Raw genomic sequence first — 15,732 nt, 5'->3', positions numbered from 1 at the left:
CACTGTCAAAAACCAGTCTGACACCCACACAGGACAGGAGGACCCCACAACAGCACCGGACAACAAGCATCAGATCACCCCAGCAGCAGGAGAAACATCCCAGGAACAACCCACACAGGAAACACAAGGTCCCACAATGTCATCCCATGAAGCACAACAGCAGACGCCCAAACGGAGCCTCCGGCCACGTTATGGCACTGGAACCCCAGCTAAGAATAAGGCCCCATCCAACAATTAACTCTGCAACAACCGCAAAGCAACCATCCCACCCAATCACCAACCACACATTACTGAGAGGCAAGACAAAATACTGTAAAACAAGATGGACCCATCAATACTACCAACATGGCTGCCAACATGTTGGTCTTGAGGACACGCCACCCTTACGACTTCCCATCACTGTATATTGCACAAATCAATCACTTCAACCAATAAACACTTTTCACACCTGAAACACTGTCACCTGTGTTAAATTGTGAAACAAGTGGAGTATGGATGCAACTGGCAGAGAACAACTTTATCGTCGAATCTGTGCATGATGGGAGTCCTGTGTACCCATATGGTGGCAGGAAGGAAATGCGTGTATTTTCAGTCTGTACCAGGCAGCAGTGGGCCATGTTTGGCCTATCATTACCAACCCCCCCATATGACTGATCACACTGACATTAGTAGTCACCAACCCCAATGACAGGCCTAAGTCCCACACAGTTACTGGAAGTAGAGTTGTATCAGTATGTTCCTGGAATTGACATCTTCCCCTTCCTCATCATCGCCATCACTCTCCTCACCTCTCTGAGGTAGCTGATCAGGACCTATAGCACCCTCCACCTCCAAGAGGGGTATAGAATGTCTCACTGCCACGTTGTGCAGCATGCAGCAGGCCACCACTATTCTACACACCTTATCAGGCCCATAGGCCAGTGAACCCCCAGAGATATGTAGACACCTGAATCTAGCCTTCAGGAGACCTAAAGTTCGCTGTATTACCCTCCTAGTATGTCCATGGGCTTCATTGTAATTCCTCTCTCCATCCGTCCTGGGATTCCTCACTGGTATCAGGAGCCAACTCAAGTTTGGATAGCCAGAATCACCTAGAAAATTGTGCAATACAGAGTAGTCATTGGTATGACCCTTAGTCAGACAGGCTGTTTTCTACAATGTGTCAGTTACTGACAGGCACACTTACCTATGATCCACCCTCTGTCCTTTTGGAGTTGTTCCATCTTCTGTGGCACACTACTGTTCTTCAACACAAAGGAATCATGGACTGAACCTGGGAACATGACATTCACATGTGAAATGTACTGGTCTGCAGTACATACCAATTGTATGTTCATGGAGTGAAAGTTCTTCCTGTTTCTGTACACCTGTTCACTCACTCTTGGGGGGATGATCGGTATGTCGGTGTCATCAACAGCACCTATCACATGGAGTATGTTGGCAAAGGCATAGAATTCAGACTTGATGGCAGGTAGGTCAGCACTTTGGGGAAACCTCACATAGGACTGCAGATGTCGGACAAATGCATTCAGAAATCTTGTCAGTACCATGCTGAACTGTCATGACCACACAAACTTGCCAAGTCAAATCAAAGAAGTGCATGAGAAAAGCAAAGAGATATCCTCAGTGGAGACAGCAAAGCCCAAACTGGAAGAAGGTTTGCAGAGTAATCTTGCGCTTATTTCAAAGGAAGAATAAAGAAGAGAAGATCCAAGATGGCCGCTGTGAGTCCTGAAGGTTAGTTCAGTTCTAGTCTTGCAATCGGTTGGTTGCTAGGTTACGAGCTCTCCAGCTGGAAGCCTTGCACTTCAACTGAGGTCTGACAGGAATCAGCTGTGTGGAGAGAGAGCGCGCTTCAGAACAGAAACTCCTGTGAGGTAAAATTACATTTGAAGATTATATTACAGAAAACTGATAAATATTGTCAAGGTTTATTCGAAGAGTTTGATAGTAGACCGTTCCCGTGGAAGTCGGCAAGGCTACAGAGTTAATGTATGAATTAACCTTATGTTTACAAGGTTCTTGTTTAAGATATTAAAGTCAAAGAAAAAACGAACTTTAAAAGAGGAAGTATCTACAAATGTCAAGGTTATAAACAAAGGCCAAGTTTAAAGGAGAAACGAACTGTTAACAAATAAGCATTTACAAATTCAATGGTAATAAACCAAAATAGAGTTTAAAAGAGAAACAAACTTAAATAAACAAGCATTTACAACTACAAGTTATCGACAGATGTCGAAGTAAGGAAGGAGAAACTAACTGTAATAAACAAGCATTTACAAATACAAGTTATCAACAAATGTCGAAGTAAGAAAGGAGAAACGAACTTTAATAAACAAGCATTTACAAATACAAGTATTGACAGAAGTCACAATAAGACAAGAGAAATTAAATAACATCAGCTGATTTGAAGAACGCATTATCACCAACTATATATATATATATAGCAACATAAAACCAATCTCTAACAAAGGTTGAGAAGTTCTTCCAGAATCAGTAATAAGCATTTTTTTTAAGAAGAGCTATCATTTATAGAAAGAAGCAATGCTACAGAGAACTCAGGGTGAGTGAAGAAATAATAGAATTAAAGAGAATTAAGTGTTGAGAGTAGAAAGTGAAAAACTGATGTTGTATTGTTGTAATTTAGCAGTGATTTGATTAAGCATTAGCAGAAGACATCTTGTATTTAGTAACTATTGTGAACATTTTGCGGAATCCATTTTGTATTCATGGCAGCCATTTTCTCTGCTACATGCTGCCATGTGCTCACCATGTGCTCTGTCCTACCTTTCTGTTAATTGCTCTTGAAATCTGCCTAGTGACAAGTTATATTTAGCATCTCTTACTTTCGCACATGCTCAGTAAGGTCTGCAGCTGTTAGTCCTTGGAAACTGTTAGCTCCTCCTACCTGTCGACTGTGCATTTTCCACATGACCTTACATGTATACAAGTCTTGTTTCCATAATTGTACCATCTCCTTTTAGCCCCTGTGTGGGCATAAAAGGACCGTGCTCTCTCAGTTCAGTGTGCTACCTCAGACATTACCCAAGGGTGCTGTCTGAACTGTAGTACCACCTCATGAGGTTAATAAACTTTTGTCTTTTATTCCAGTTTCTGTGCCAACTTCTTCCTACATGGTCTGAGGACTTTGTGCAGAGAAAGGTGAACCCCTTGCACTAGTAGGCCTTGCTGAGGCTTACTTCAACAAATTGGCACCCGAACAGGGACTCATCGGCGACTCGGATGCCCAACGGATTGGTCACGACGAAGGATTGGGATCTCGCTGCGGACGATCAATGTCTGAGGAGACCCAAGTCTTGGCAACCACAGCGTTTTTCCCTTTCTTCTGACTTGACCATCCAGGTGGCGCCGGTCCTCGACTGAGATCCTTTTTGTTCATTCGTCATGCAGTGACCATTTGGTCGATTTTAGAACTTGGCAGTTGGAACCTGGACACCCTGTGATTGGTAAGAGCCATTTTACGGCACTTGCTGTGGGTTTTGATGCCTGTGTTTGGTAATGTAGTTTAGCACTACTTACTGTGGCTCTCGTGATTTGGGTGACTAGTTAATTTGTATTCTTTGGATTTGATATATAAATTGCAATTTATATAGGCAGGTAATGAGGAGAATTTCCTCCAATTTAATTTTGATTTGAACGGCACCTTAAGTGCTACTTTGATTATAATATTGCATAGTCTGCACTATTTTTGGCTTGCCTGTTTTTAGCGCACTTCGTAGGATGTGTTGCTTTTGTAATGGTACCAATTTGAGACTGGAAGAATCGCAACCGGCACCCCCAGAGGGGACGCCAAATAGAGATATGTATGTTAAACATGGTCTTTCTTCTATAATGTACAGCACATTATGGAATAAATACACCAGCGCGGATCCTGAGTTACGTTGGCCTATGCATGGGTCATTTGATTTGCGAAATATTGAGTATGTGGAACAATGTATGTGTAAGCGAAAGTCTAGGCAAGATATGTTTGACTGTGTACGAATGTGGGAGAAAGAAGCGCGTGGACGAGTGAAGCGTGAGCAAGCCTTGCTTGAGAAAGAGCAGCGGAAGAATGTATATGGGAAAGCATTGGAAATGAGAAAGAAAGAAATAAATGACTTAAAGGAGCTAGAAGAGAAAGAACGTAAGCTACAGGTAACTGGCCAATACACTGTTAGGCAACCTCTCTATCCTATCCTTAATAAACTACATGATGATTTATTGTTACTAGATCGCCCTCCACCTCCGTATGTCGTCCCTTCTGCCCCTCATGAGTTACCTAAAGTCTCCAGTTTGGAGCAACAGAAGATGCGGGACAGTCGCTCTATGCTGCCTGCTGACCGTGCGTCTGAGCTTAGATCTATTGCTCGTAAAACAATTCATAGCGTTGTTTCTGCTTCTGAACTTTTAGACAACATGAAAGGGTGGACGGAAAAGGAGCAGCTATATTTTACTGAGGCATTTGGCTCAGAAGTTATTGAACTATATCGGAAATATTCTGATGAGTTAGAGCCCGATGATGTAGCAGCTGATCATAAGCAAATGCGTGATGGTCTTTTTGTTTTCTCCCAGGTGGCTGATGCAATCAGGCTTTTAATGAAGTTATGTATTGTGGCAGTCCGTTTGCAAGAAGAGAAAAGGGCTGCGGACGCAGTTGCACGAGCATCTCAGACTGAAGGGGCGCAAGCTTCCATCTTTGAAACAGATAAGATTATGATAGTTCACGCGAAACCAATGCGGGAGGCCACGCCTTTGAATGTTCCTCCTAAAGGATTGGGTACAAGTGATGATAAAACTTCTGTTGATACTAAGGGTTATTTTATTTATAATTGGGTGTATACTCCTTGGAATAGGGCAGATGTAATGGCACTTAAAACAGCATTACCTGACCCGCAGAAAAATCCAGGAGCAATTAGTCTTTGTACTATGACTTTGGACACCTTGATTCTTTTGTTTTACCTGAAGGTGTGGCTCTCATGCAATATGTTGATGATATTTTGTTGGCAGCTGATACCCCGGAGCAATGTGAAAAGTGCACTTTGTCCTTACTTTCTTTTCTTGCTTCACACCATCATAAAGTGTCACGAAAGAAATTGCAATATTGTAGACCAAAGGTAACCTATTTAGGTCACCTTTTGTCTAAGGAGGGCCGTGCACTTACATCAGATTGTATTCAAGCAATTTTAGACACACCAGTACCCTCTACTCAGAAAGATGTTCGTGCATTCCTTGGTCTTACTTCTTTTTGTAGGCAATGGATATTAGGGTTTTCACACATTGTCAAACCTTTGCTAGCACTTTTGACTAAAGATACTCCAATGCCCCTCCCATGGACAGATGAATGTGAGACTGCTTTCCGGCAGCTGCGACAAGCCCTTTGTTCTGCACCAGTGTTAGGTACTCCAGATTACATGAAGCCTTTTGCACTTTACGTACACGAGAAAGATGGATGTGCATTGTCAGTTTTAGTACAGACACATGGCAATAAGCAGCGTCCCTGTGCATATTTTTCAGCAGTACTTGATCCTGTCGCTCGAGCGTTGCCTGGGTGTTTTCGTTCAGTTGCCGCAACAGCTGTCTCAATACGTCATAGTGAAGGGATAGTTTTGTCACATAAGCTGGTGGTGCTAGTACCCCATGCGGTGGATGCTCTTTTAAATCAAACAAAGACACAACATTTAACTAGCGCCTGTATGACAGGTTATGAGTTGACATTGTTGGCTCCTCACATAACACTGAAGAGATGTGCGACACTAAATCCAGCTACTTTGTTGCCATATCCGGTGACTCAGCCTCAGTCACAAGAAACACATGATTGTATATTCCTTACCGAAGAACAGACAAAGGGCGTGTTGATTTTCAAGATACGCCCCTTTTAGATGTAGACGGGGAACTGTGGGTTGATGGGTCTTGTTTGAAGTTGCCAAATGGTACGACCTCAGCTGCATATGCAATCACCACAATACACAAGGTAGTGGACACAGCTCGTATACCACAGAAGTCAGCTCAAGCAGCTGAACTAATAGCTTTGACTCGAGCATGTGAGCTTAGTACTGATTTAAGTGTGAACATTTACACAGACAGCCGCTATGCTTTTGGAGTGGCTCATGATTTTGGTTTGCTTTGGAAGGAGAGAGGTTTTCTCACATCCCACGGGATGCAGATAATGCACGGAGAATTAGTGCATAACCTCTTGACTGCATTGACATATCCAAATAAACTAGCTATTGTGAAATGTAGTGCACATAAGAAAGTGACCGATAAGATCGGGCAAGGTAATGTTCTTGCAGACCGTGTAGCACGTGAGACTGTGATGCAGCGAAGTACTACTTCTATGTATGTAGTGAAGTCACAAGCTGAACGTTGGCATAATGCTAGACAAGACGTATTAGATATACAGAAATCTGCTTCTGTGAAAGAACGTGAGCAATGGTCTAAAGATGGAGAATTGGATGATGAGGGCTGTTGGCGGAATAAGCAGATGGATAAATGGAAATTGCCTATAGCTTTTGTACAACCTATGGTTCAGATGGCACATGTTGGAGCTTCAACAATAACGAAGTTGCTTACGCAAGATTGGGAGCATCCAGAAATTTCCAGTACAGCTAATAGAGTAGTACAGTCTTGTTTGATCTGCTTACAATACAATCCTGGAAAAGGGACACGTACTCCTGCAGGAGGGTTTGCTACACCAACAGCACCTTTTGAAGTTCTACAAATGGATTATATTCAGCTTGAACGCTGCAACAATTTAAAGTATGTCTTGGTGGTGGTTTGTGCCTTCAGTAAATGGATAGAGGCGTACCCCACAAAGGATAATACTGCCATTACCACAGCGAAGGTGCTTTTGAAAGAATTTTTCCCTAGGTTTGGTGTTTGCAGACTTTTATGGAGTGATAACGGACCTCATTTTGTTGGGGAAGTTATTAAGTATGTCCTGAAAGGATTAGGGATCAAACAGAAGTTCCATGCGGTTTTCCACCCACAATCAGCAGGGTTGGTGGAAAGGTATAATGCTACATTGAAGCTGAAATTCGGGAAGATACAGGCTTCCACATCCTTAACTTGGCCGGATGCATTACCATTGGCATTATTGTCTATTAGGTCAGTGCCACACTCCCGACTTGGCCTTAGCCCCTATGAAGTAGTATTTGGGAGACCAATGAATATTTGGGGAGTTCCTAAACCAAAATCTGTATATGATGTACCTTGTGTCCTGATGAATGATTATTTGGCACAGTTAACCGACAATTTGGTTTCTATTCATCAACAGGTTCGAGAAGCACTTCCTGACAGATCTATAGGTGAAGGCCATGAACTCCGACCTGGTGATCAGGTGATGATTAAGGGGGTCATTCTGACCCTGGCGGCCGGTGATAAAGCGGCGGCAAAGCTGCCAACAGGCAGGCGGTAAAAAAAAAGGTATTCTGACCCTGGCGGGAACCGCCAACACAGCCCGCCACTTTAACACTCCGACCGCCACGGCGGGACAGACAAACAGCTCGGCGGTCACCGCCAACAGCCAGGCGGCAGACAATGTACCGCCCACCCTATCACGACCCACCAATCCGCCACCTTTTCCGGGGCGGGAGCCCCGCCGATAAAAACACGGCGGAAACAGACTACGAACGGGAAAACGCTCACCTATACACACTCCACGAGGAAGGAGGACAGCATGGAGCCCGAATTACACATCCTACCGGCCATTGTATACCTGCTCATCTACCACGAGTAAGGAAGGCCGGCGCAGACGACAACGGTGAGTACTGCACCTACGACACAGGGGAGGGGGGAGGAGGAAAGCTTACGGGCACACACATATGCAACCCCCCCCCAACTATATACACACCAATGCAGAGCACCAAGTCACAGTGACACCACCCAAACCCCCCGGAATAATGCAAAGACATAATTAAAGTGAGAAACAACATTTATGTATATAAGAGGTTCTTTGAAGTCATGGTAAAATAGCAATATGAATAGTAAAAAAACAAGTAAGAAAATAACGAAACCGATAAACATAGGCAATAAGCCCTGCACAGTCACCTAAATTTACACTGTCCGTGGGCCAAAGTGGATCAACACATGGGCAAAGCCCACACAGGAGACCTGAGTCCGTTGGAGAGAACACTGCTGGGGAATCAGATGACAAAACAACAGGCACCTCAGGGGGAAGGGAAGGGGGGGCACCTCAGCCACATGAGTCCACGACGCCAGATCCACGAAGGGTCCACCATGCCCACTGTGCCATCCTGGGGAGTGCAAAGCCACAGTCTCACAAGTCTCTACAGTGGGTGGGTTGCCCACCGTGCCATCCTGGGGAGTGCAAAGCCACAGTCTCACAAGTCTCTACAGTGGGTGGGTTGCCCACCGTGCCATCCTGGGGAGTGCAAAGCCACAGTCTCACAAGTCTCTACAGTGGGTGGGTTGCCCACCGTGCCATCCTGGGGAGTGCAAAGCCACAGTCTCACAAGTCTCTACAGTGGGTGGATTGCCCACTGTTACATCTTGGGGAGTGCAAAGCCACAGTCCATCAGGTGGATTACAGAGACCACTGGTCATGGAGGAGCCATGGTGGGCAGAGTGCGGTGTGAAGGCCTGCCCGACACAGAACCGGGACTGCCAATGGGCCAGCGGTGCTTGAGACGGCGGGGCCCAGCGGAGCGGTGCTTGACAGGAAGGGCCCAGCGGAGCAGTGCTTGAGACGGCGGGGCCCAGCGGAGCGGTGATTGACAGGAAGGGCCCAGCGGAGCGGTGCTTGAGACGGCGGGGCCCAGCGGAGCGGTGTTTGAAAGGAAGGGCCCAGCGGAGCGGTGCTTGAATGGAAGGGCCCAGCGGAGCGGTGCTTGACAGGAAGGGCCCAGCGGAGCGGTGCTTGAGACGGCGGGGCCCAGCGGAGTGGTGCTTGACAGGAAAGGCCCAGCGGAGCGGTGCTTGACAGGAAGGGCCCAGCGGAGCGGTGCTTGAGACGGCGGGGCCCAGCGGAGCGGTGCTTGACAGGAAGGGCCCAGCGGAGCGGTGCTTGACAGGAAGGGCCCAGCGGAGCGGTGCTTGAGACGGCGGGCCCAGCGGAGCGGTGCTTGAGACGGCAGGGCCCAGCGGAGCGGTGCTTGAGACGGCGGGGCCCAGCGGAGCGGTGCTTGAGACGGCGGGGCCCAGCGGAGCGGTGCTTGACAGGAAGGGCCCAGCGGAGCAGTGCTTCAGACGGCGGGGCCCAGCGGAGCGGTGCTTGAAAGGAAGGGCCCAGCGGAGCGGTGCTTGAAAGGAAGGGCCCAGCGGAGCGGTGCTTGACAGGAAGGGCCCAGCGGAGCGGTGCTTGAGACGGCGTGGCCCAGCGGAGCGGTGCTTGAGACGGCGGGGCCCAGCGGAGCGGTGCTTGAGACGGCGGGGCCCAGCGGAGCGGTGCTTGAAAGGAAGGGCCCAGCGGAGCGGTGCTTGAAAGGAAGGGCTCAGCGGAGCGGTGCTTGACAGGAAGGGCCCAGCGGAGCGGTGCTTGAGACGGCGGGGCCCAGCAGAGCGGTGCTTGAGACGGCGGGGCCCAGCGGAGCGGTGCTTGACAGGAAGGGCCCAGCGGAGCGGTGCTTGAGACGGCGGGGCCCAGCGGAGCGGTGCTTGAAAGGAAGGGCCCAGTGGAGCGGTGCTTGAAAGGAAGGGCCCAGCGGAGTGGTGCTTGACAGGAAGGGCCCAGCGGAGCGGTGTCTTTCTGCACGGCGGGGCCCTCTTCAGCGGTGTCTTTCTGCACAGCGGGGCCCTCTTCAGCGGTGTCTTTCTGCACGGCGGGGCCCTCTTCAGCGGTGCCTCTCTGCACTACGGGGCCCTCTTCAGCGGTGCCTCTCTGCACGGTGGGGCCCTCTTCAGCGGTGTCTTTCTGCACGGCGGGGCCCTCTTCAGCGGTGCCTCTCTGCACGGCGGGGCCCTCTTCAGCGGTGTCTTTCTGCACGGCGGGGCCCTCTTCAGCGGTGTCTCTCTGCACGGCGGGGCCCTCTTCAGCGGTGTCTTTCTGCACGGCGGGGCCCTCTTCAGCGGTGTCTTTCTGCATGGCGGGGCCCTCTTCAGCTGTGTCTTTCTGCACGGCAGGGCCCTCTTCAGCGGTGTCTTTCTGCACGGCGGGGCCCTCTTCAGCGGTGTCTTTCTGCACGGCGGGGCCCTCTTCAGCGGTGCCTCTCTGCACGGCGGGGCCCTCTTCAGCGGTTTCTTTCTGCACGGCGGGGCCCTCTTCAGCGGTGTCTTTCTGCACGGCGGGGCCCTCTTCAGCGGTGTCTTTCTGCACGGCGGGGCCCTCTTCAGCGGTGCCTCTCTGCACGGCGGGGCCCTCTTCAGCGGTGTCTTTCTGCATGGCGGGGCCCTCTTCAGCGGTGCTTGTCCAGTCATCCCAGGGAGCCAGACCTGGCCAGGACTCCCTGCTTAGTCGCCCTCCGACTGTGCAGTTGCTGGACCCTTGTGTGACGGAGTCCTGGGCCTGTGGGTGTCCTCCCTCACACCCGGGATGGGGCTTGTGGGGCCCTCCTGGTCCGCGCCCCTGCTGGCTGACTTCTCCGCCATGCTGCCCTTGCCCTCCTTCGATGCGGCTCTCTGGCCCTTGCCTCCCCTGGATGTTGTGGCAGGTGAGGGCCCAGGACTTCGCTCCTTGGGGGCAGCCGTGTCAGTCTTCTCGCGGCGGCCCCTAATTTTACGGGTCCTCTTCCCAGGGGGGGGGCTGGCTGTTCCCTTGCTGATGGCCGATGTATCTGTGCTGGGGAAGGGTGGACTCCAAAACCCCTGCACAACGGTGACACTTGAAGCAGGGCTGGTGGTGGCTGAGGTGCTCTTGGGACTCTTAGCAGATGGAGGGGGTGGGTCAGGTGGGGCAAAGAGGTTAAGTTTGGAGAGGTAAAGTTTTTTAGGACCAATGTAAAGGGTAGGTGTGGTGGGTATGGGAGTGGAGGAAGAAGATGTGGTTGTAGGAGAGTCAGGTGTGCTGTCTTTGGGTGCAGGTGCTTGTGACATAGGCTGTCGTGAGGTGGTTGGCTGTTGGGTGGGTGGCTGCCTGCGTTTGTGTGTCTTGGAAGAGGGGGTGACAGACACAGTGGGAGAGGACACAGGGGACGTGTAAATGGCAGTGGGGGTGGTGACTGCACGTGGGCGGACTGTACTGGAGGGTGTGCTGGTGATGGAAGTACAGGCTGATGGTGGTGTGCATGCAGGTGTGAGTGGAGACGTCACAGGGAGGGAGGAGGGAGACGAGGAGGTGGGGGACACAGGGGTGGTAGTGACTGTTGCCATGTCTGCATCTGGGTGTTGCTTGGGTGAATGCTTGTGTGATCTGTGGTGCTTATGTCTGGATGAGCTGCCCTTGGGTGTTGAGGTGTGTGCAGGCTGGTCTGATGGTGTGGATGGGATAGGCTGAGGAACAGGAGACAGAGACAGGGTGGAGGCAGATAGAAGAGGGAGGCTGGAAACAGGGACAATGGCTGCCGTCAGTGCTGAGGCCAGAGCATTGAACGATCGTTGATGGGCAGCCTGACCCGAATGAATGCCCTCCAGGTATGCATTGCTCCGATGCACCTCCCTCTCTACCCCCTGGATGGCATTCAAAAGGGTAGACTGCCCAACAATGATGGTCTGTAGGAGGTCAATGACCTCCGCACTGAGGGCAGCAGGGGTAACGGGGGCAGGGCCTGAGGTGCCTGGGGCGAAGGAGATGCCCGCCTTCTTGGGCGAGCGGGCACGGAGCGAAGGCTGAGGGGCTGCTGGGAGGGCGGAGCTGGTGCGCTGGGAGGTGGCTGTACCTGTAGAGGCAGGGGGCCCGGATGCTGCCGCCACCGCTAGGGAGCTCCCTTCCAAGGACGTGTCGGTGTCGCTGGTGTCACCACAGGTCCCCGTTGTGGTGCTCCCCTCGCCCTCCGTATCACTGGTGACCTCGGTGTCTGTACCATGGTCCACCACGGCCTTGTGAGTTGCAGCTCCCTCGTGCTCCGATGCCAATTCTCCTCCGCCTGATGATGCTAATGCACACATGCACAAGAAGACAAAGAAAAAGGGTGGGGGGAGAAATAAAAATAGGTTGAGTGCATGCATTGTCAACACCGTTGGCGGAGAGGACAGACACAGGAGCCTCATGCACTACGCCGCGCAATCGGGGTACACTACTCAGTACTTGTGACTAGGCCAACAGGTCTATGGACAACATATGCGCACATGGGTGATGCAGGACCATGGATTGCTGTACTTGGCACCCTACAGAGGTGGGGGGCAGGAGCACAGGACCATGCCTAAAGGAGGGGACTACACTACAGAAAGCGCCCTGGCCTAATGTCACCCACAGCCCTCCTCCCCCACCCAGACACCTCCACTGCACGTAAAGATAGCAGTATGGGCTGGTACTCACCCCCTTGTGTCTGCTGTGATGTCCTCACGCGCCCATCCAATTCGGGGTAGGCCACCGCCAGGATCCGGGACATCAGGGGGGTCAAGATACGACTGGCACCCCTCCTACGTTGGGAGGCCATCCCCAGTAGTGACCCGGCGGTCCTCCTGGTCCCGCAGCGGATGTCCTCCCACCTCTTTCGGCAGTGGGTGCCCCGTCTTGTGTGGACCCCCAGGGCCCGGACTTCCTTGGCGATGGCACGCCAAATGTCGACTTTCTGATGGGCGCTGACCTATTTGACATGTACGGGGTGGGAAAGGAATTTTCAACATTTTTCTGCATGTTAGATGTGATTGCCCCCCCCTCCCCAACCCTGCCATGTGGCACATGCTCTCATCTGTCGTGCCTTGCACTCCTCATTCGCTCCCCACCCCACCATCTTACATCCACCATACACGACCCAGGCATAGCCCATTCAACGTGCACCCAGTGTACTTACCTGTTGGTCTGGAGGACCGTAGAGTAGCGCATACTGGGGTAGGACCCCATCCACAAGTTTCTCCAACTCTTCTGAAGTGAAGGCAGGGGCCCTTTCCCCAGTCGCAGCAGCCATTGTCTCTTCCAGACCGAGGTCACAGCAGCACTTGCAGTATAGGTCCTCTCCTGTGGATGATCAGGTCTCGAGTGATTAAGCAGATAGAAAATGGCGGTCATGCCCGCGGCGGTGCGTACCGTGGCGGTGCGTACCGCGACCGCCGGCGCACATCGTCATTGGCTCCTGAGACCCATAGGGTTCAATGTTAACCAATGCTGCTTTGCGCCGCGGTCTTCGACCGCCTACCGCCACGGTGAGCCACGCCAGCGCTGTGACCTCACATCCCACTGTCACACTTCACAGGTCAGGCAGCCGCCATTTCAAGGGCCCACATGGCCTGATTTCTACTGCGTCACACAGGCCTAGGCCTTGCATTGCCACTCATACAAGCCATTCAATGCATAGCGAATCGTGTAATGTGCAAGCTGTGGGAACGAACCTGAGGGTTGCTTGACTCTGTGCTCCATGTTGTCCTTCCTAGGCACCGTCCGCTGGGACTTGCGAGGAGAAGGATGAATCCTCCCGTGTACCGACCGCTGGTGGACCTGTCGACAATGGAAGAACGACATATTATACTTCAATACCGACTTGACCGAGCCACTGTACATGAACTGTGTGCCCAGCTGGAGCCAGACCTGATGTCCCCCATCCGCCAACCCACAGGGATTCCCCCTCTGGTGCAGGTTCTGTCAGTACTCCATTTTTTGGCTAGTGGCTCTTTTCAGACAACAGTGGCCATGTCATCAGGGATGTCTCAGCCTATGTTTTCTAAGGTTTTGTCCAGAGTGTTGTCTGCCCTGATGAAATACAAGCGGAGATACATTGTTTTCCCTGAGGAGGGTGATTTGGCCACTGTGAAGGGTGATTTCTATGCCCTTGGACATATCCCCAACATCATTGGTGCCATTGATGGGACCCATGTGGCTTTAGTACCCCCAAAAGACAATGAGCAGGTGTACAGAAATAGAAAAAGTTACCATTCGATGAATGTCCAGGTGGTCTGTTTGGCTGACCAGTACATCTCCCATGTAAATGCCAAGTTCCCTGGGTCAGTGCATGACGCGTATTCATGCGAAATAGCAGCATCCCTTATGTGATGGAACAGCTACAGAGACACCGTGTGTGGCTAATAGGTGACTCTGGTTACCCCAACCTGCCTTGGCTATTGACCCCAGTGAGGAATCCCCGGACCAGGTCAGAGGAACGGTACAATGAGGCCCATGGGCGAACTAGGAGGATCATAGAAAGGACCTTCGGGGTCCTGAAGGCCAGGTTTAGGTGCCTGCATATGACAGGGGGATCCCTCATGTACTCACCAAAGAAGGTGTGTCATATCGTCGTGGCCTGCTGTATGCTTCACAATCTTGCATTGCGACACCAGGTGCCTTTCCTGCAGGAGGATGGTCCAGATGGTGGTGTTGTAGCAGCTGTGGAGCCTGTGGAGAGTGAAGAGGAGGAAGACGACGGGGACGACACGGACAACAGGGACACAGTTATACAACAGTATTTTCAGTAGCACCCAGGTAAGAATCACCCACGCCATTTTACATTTACTTCTGGCCTCCTGCATCTCTACTTTCTGTGTTTCCCCCCAGTTCCTTTTAACTGATTTTTGACTTTCCCTTCCCTTTTCAGAGCTGTATGACCCACTGCGTGACTTCTGCTTTGTTTGCCCATGGACTAATGCTTCTTGACACTGGTATGTTGTCATCACAATGTAAAAGAACATTATTGCACAGTTATGTGTAATACATTTGTAAAGAATACAAGCAGACTCCTGACATTTGAAGTGCAATTGGTGATTTATTTTAAGTGCTGCGTATAGGTCCGTGATAGTAAAACGGTGATAGGTGGGTGTGGAGTCATGTCCATGGCAGAGTCCAGTTCTCAGTAGCACAGGTGCGATGTCCATATGCCTGTGGAAGGATGGAGCAGGGGCAGTTCAAGGTTGGACAGGGTGCCAATGTGGGACAGTGGGATGACATCAGGGGGTATCTTAGGCTGGCGGGGGTCTTGGCATCCTACTCTGTCTTCTTGTGTAATCTCAGGTTCCGCTTGCGGGGTGGTTGATCTTCAGCAGGAGGTGGGGTTCTGGTGGCCTGTCGGGGTGTGGGGGCCTCCTGTCCACTTGCGCCAGCGGAGGTGGTAGGCTGTTCGTCGTCCGGGCTGGTGACAGGGGCCCTTTGGGGTGCCACATGGTCCCGCAATGTGGTGACTATCTGGTTGAGGGCCAGGACGATGGTCCCCATTGCGGTCCCGATGTGCCGGAGATCTTCTCTGAACCCCATGTACCGTTCCTCCTGCTGTGCCTGGATCCCCTGGAACCTGGCCAGTACTGTCGCCATCGTCTCCTGGGAGCGGTGGTATGCTCCCATGATGGTGGTGAGGGCCTCTTGGAGAGTGGGTTCCCTGGGCCGGTCAACCCCCTCTGGCACAGCAGCCCTCCCAGTTGCCCTGTTTCCCCGGGCCTCTGTCCCCTGGACGGTGTGCCCACTACCACTGCCCCCAGGTCCCTGTTGTTGTTTGGGTGGTGGGTCAGCCTGGGTGCCCTGTAGTGGCAGACACACCGCTGATTGACGCGTCCTGGAGACAGTGGCATGGGCCCGCTGGGTGGGAGCTGTGCTGGTATTCCCAGAGGGGGTTGGGTCTGCTGCGGCCTGTGTCTGTGTGTGGGGAACTGACTGTACAGAGGTCCCCGATGGTCCGGGCTGGTCATCAGGTTCCAGGTCGACAGAGCTGCTGTCATCACTGGGGGCCTGTTCTGGGGGCGGGATGGACAAATCTGGACCCT

Source organism: Pleurodeles waltl, chromosome 5 (genome assembly GCF_031143425.1).
Source record: "Pleurodeles waltl isolate 20211129_DDA chromosome 5, aPleWal1.hap1.20221129, whole genome shotgun sequence".
Classification (NCBI taxonomy): Eukaryota; Metazoa; Chordata; class Amphibia; order Caudata; family Salamandridae; genus Pleurodeles; species Pleurodeles waltl.
The sequence above is the reverse complement of the archived record's forward strand: the minus strand, read 5'-3'. Positions refer to the sequence as shown.